Source organism: Chenopodium album, chromosome 10 (genome assembly GCF_948465745.1).
Source record: "Chenopodium album chromosome 10, dcCheAlbu1.1, whole genome shotgun sequence".
Lineage (NCBI taxonomy): Eukaryota > Viridiplantae > Streptophyta > Magnoliopsida > Caryophyllales > Amaranthaceae > Chenopodium > Chenopodium album.
Genome location: NC_137843.1, coordinates 44,382,661 through 44,387,295, shown reverse-complemented (window position 1 = coordinate 44,387,295; position 4,635 = coordinate 44,382,661). Strand labels below are relative to the sequence as shown.

General features: G+C 39.3%; 1 pseudogene; it reads left to right on the top strand.

Moving 5' to 3' along the window:
• Positions 1 to 3,224: 3,224 nt before the first annotated feature.
• Positions 3,225 to 3,322, top strand: LOC145565904 (small nucleolar RNA R71; annotated as a pseudogene).
• Positions 3,323 to 4,635: the final 1,313 nt, after the last annotated feature.

Here is a 4,635-nt window from a genome sequence, read left to right as displayed (position 1 = left end):
ATGATCAAGAATTAGGAACCAAATTCAATCACACCGAAAAACCCCAATTTGCTCTTCAATGGAGGAGAGAGATTGGAGAAGGAGAAATGGAAGAAGGTAGTATAATTTTTAATGTAGATGATGAATTTTGAGTAGGAAATTGTTGAATTTGTAAGTTATTTTGATGATTTGAGGGTGATTTTTGATTGTTGGGGGTTAGGGTTTTAAGTTTTAGAGTGAGAAGGGGGTGCGGATGTTAGTGAGTTCGAGTGGAAATGAGGAAAAGAAAGGAGAAGGAAATAAAGAAGTAGCCTTGGCTGGGCAAACACGCGGCCGCGCAGAAGGGGTGCGCACCCGCTCAGTGGTCAGCGCGCCCGTGCCCCTACTTTTCCCCTTCTTGCTTGATTTTTGCTTCTTGGTGCGTTTATACATGGGCTTAATGATCTTTATCATCCTGGGGTTATTGAACCCACTATACCAATCAGTTTTTAAATCCATTTTCAGTGGGTTCAACATCCCAAATTAATGAGAGCACCATAATGAACCCACCAAGCACAAACTTGCTTCAAAGTTTAGCACAATTTTTCCTAAATTACCTCCTAATTTACCTTACCCATTTAACTCGAAATTCAATAATATTGAGCATACTCTCACCAAATACCACAAAACACTTTCCCATTGTGCTCATACTCGTTCGAGGCAGTCTAATTCCGATGAATTCAACTTATTAATCCAAATACAAAAAAAGTGAAAGAAAGAAAAGCAATTGAAAGAAAACTAAGAAAAATAGAATCAAAAGAAAAAGTTAGAAAACCGGGTTGCCTCCCGGGAAGCACTTGCTTAAGGTCCTTAGCTCGACCCTTCCTCCTAATCATGGAGGGCCAAAGAACACCACCTTGTTCAAAGTGGTAGAGGGGAAAAACTCTTTCTCATTCCTCAACAACTTCACATTGTTGCTTGATGTATTCTCATTTGATGAAACTTCCGAAACAAGCTTATTTTGCTTCAACTTCATTTTCTTCTTCATAAAAGCTCTATTTTTCTTCTTTTCCTTCTTACTCCTTCTAGTGGACGGCTTCTCACCATCAACACTCTTGGAGTCAACCTTGTCTTCTTGAGGGTAAAGCTCACACCATGGAGGAATATCAATCACCTCCTCATCCACGAGCTTAAAACGCTCCTTGTTCTCTTCACTAACCTCCTTATATTCAACACTCAAAGGCACATCATCACAAACCTCAAGAACTTTGTTAGTAGAAGAAGTAATCATCCATACATTATCATTGGAATGAGGGGAATTTATGCACATAATTCTATTCATAAAAATCAAAGATTCATGCATCCGTTTAAGCTCAAAACTAGCCTTATTGTTAACAACTCTCAAAGTAATAAGGCCTCCTTTCACATCTATCAAAGCTCCCGATGTAGCTAAGAGAGGTCTCCCTAAAATGATAGTTATGCTATCATCTTCCGCTATATCAAGCACAATAAATCAACCGGAATTATAAACTCTCCTATCTTGAGGGGAACATCCTCAACTCTTCCCTTTGGAAACTTAATAGACCGATCGGCCAATTGCAAAGTCATGTTGGTTGGAAGAAGCTCACCTAGCTTAAGCTTCCTAAAGACCGAATAAGGAATAGTACTCACAATAGCTCCAAGATCACATAGAGAATTTTGAAACAACTTTCCATTCATTTTGCTAGGGATAGAGAAGTTACCCGGATCTTTCATTTTCTTGGGTAAGTCATTATGAATCAAAGCACTACAACATTCCCAAACCTCTATCGGATCAATCTCATTGCACTCTCTCTTGCCACTCAAGATTTCCTTAACAAACTTAGAATATCTAGGCATTTGGGTCATGGCTTCGGTAAAAGGGATTGAAAGATGAACTTCCTTAAGTATATCAAGAAATCTACCAAATTGTTTATCAATTTTGTTTCTTAAAAACTTTTGGGAATACGGAAGTTTGGGCTTGATCACCTCCTCTTGCACTTTTTCATCACTCTTCTCTTCCTCTTGGGCTTCCTTACTCACCTTCTTTGACACATTGCTCTCTTTTTCCTCACTTGAATCACTTATCTTCTCATCTTCCTCACTCTTCCTAGAAACTCTCTCTTCAAGCACTTTCCTATTCCTTGTGGTGATAGAATACACGGGTTTCTTAGGTTCAAATCCTTTTGAGGGTAAAGAAGAAGGGTTAGCATTCACACTTTCTTTTAAGGTGTTAGCCAATTGAGTGATTTGAGTTTCAAGCATCTTGTTGTGTGTCATCATCTCATTGAATTTTTTGTCACTTACCGACATATAAGTGTACAAAATTTTAGTTTGGTTCTCGATGATCTCTTCCAAACTAGTCTTAGAAGATGAAGGTTGAGCATAGAAATTCTCAACATTTCCTTGAGTTCTTGGAGCAAATCCCGGTGGGGGTCCCCTTTGGTTGTTGTTTTGAAAATTCCCCCGGTTTTGGTTGCTCTAATTAGTCTAGTATTGATTTTGGCCATTGTTTTGGTATTGGTTACCATAGCCTTGACCTTGGCCTTGGTTTCCATACCCTTGGCCTTGGTTTTGATTATTATAGCCTTGATTATTATAGTTTCCTCGGAAATTTTGATTTCCTTGGTTTCTATAACCACCATTGTTATAATTATCAAAATTCCCTTGTTGGTGAGCATTTCTATTCCCAAAGTTTCTTAAACCATCAAATCTTTGTCCATTGTTGTTATTTGAAACAAAATTCACTTGCTCACAATCATTATTATCAACATCATCACAACTCTTAAATGCATGTGGACAATTAGAAGAATCATGGTCATATGACCCACATACATCACAAATTAAAACACACATCCACTTGGCATATTACTTGAAGTTAAAGGAGGAGTAGAGTTAGAAGATATACCTCTCCCCTTATTGTGGGAGGGAAGAATTGGTGCTTGTGAAGAAGCACTCTCAAGCTTTGCCTTAATTAAGGTCATCTCCTTTCCCAAGTTTGAGATTTGTGAGGATAAATTGTTGATGGCATTGAGATGGTCGATTGAATAAACCGTTGAACCACTTTTTCTTGTCGACTCTCTCTCACCTTCTTGCCAATCCATGTGATATCTTACCACATCTTCAATTAAGTCCACCACTTCATCCTCCGTTTTGTTCATGATAAGGCCTCCGGCACCGGCATCCAAGCAAGACTTGCCTTGAGGACTTAAACCTCCATAGAAGATTTGGATGATTTATAGGTAGGAATCCCATGGTGTGGGCACTCTCTTTGGTACTCCTTATACCTTTCCCACGCCTCATAAATACTTTCATTCGGCTTTTGCTTGAAGCTTTGAATGAGAACTCTTGCTTCGGCCGTCTTCTTTTGTGGATAGAACCGAGATAAAAACTCCTTAGTCACTTCATCCCATGTTCTCAATGAGTTTGGCTTCACCTCCTTGTCTAACCACTTTAAGTCACGTCCAATAAGAGAGAAAGGGAAAAGCTTAAGTCTAATAAACTCTTGAGAAACCCCGTTCACCTTGATTGTGTTGTAATACTTCTCGAATTCCTTTAGATGATTAAGGGGACTCTCATGCTTTGCACCACTATATTGACGCCTCTCTATCAAAGTGATCATCGCCGGTCTTATCTCAAAATCATTTTCCGGTGTCGTAAGAGGAGCAATCCCACTTTCAAACCTATAAGCTCCGGGAGTTCCCAACTCCTTCAATCCTACTCTCGGATTAGCTCCCATGCTTTCTCATTCTTCTTCTTCTTCTTGATGGATTTCCTCTCTTGGGGAACTTAGACTTGAGGAACGATAGGCAACCCTTATCCTTGTTATGATCCTCTCAATTTCTGGATTAAATGACACAAATTTCGATCTCGTGCCCTACGCATACAAAAAACTCAAAGCAAAATATCAATAGCACGACAACAAATGTAGCCCAAAAGGAAGAAAATCATTTTGTATTTTTCAAATAAAATGGAATAGACTCAATCAACAATAGCAATCACCATGCCCTCCCCGGCAACGACGCTATTTTTGACGCGGGATGGAACCTAGGTCGTTGGTAACTAGATTTCCCGGTCAAAACAATATTTGTAAAACTAAACCCAACCCTAGGTATAGGGGCAAGTCCAGGTCGAACCCAAGGGAAGGCAATTTTGCTAAAGTCTAAGCTAAGTTATTCCGAAAATCTTAAACAGAAAGGGTTGGTCTATGCTACCTAAATCAATTCAATCAATCAAATGAAAATCAATTATCAACACACTAGGGAATTTAGGATCCACATGCACCAAAGATAAACTTGCTAATTCGAGGGAATTCGATCAATTAAGCAATGCGAGGGAAAACGAAATTCGCAAAACAAAGATGACGACGGTGGACGAAGACGACGATGAACGATCTGCGATTTTAGTTCGCTTGGGCTGCGATTCCAAATGGTTCAATTTTTAGGTGGTGTGATTTGGTTGGAGGTTTTGTTTAGGCTGCAATTTTGATTAGAGGTGGTGCGATTTTGGTTGGAGGTGGTGTGAATTTTGGGGTGCAATTGGGCGGCAGTGGTGGTGGCTATTATTGCGTTTGAGTATCAAATAAAGTGGTTAGATCTTGTAGAAAGTTATGAGTATGTTTGATTTGCATTACAATTATGGTTTGATGTTCTCACCTTC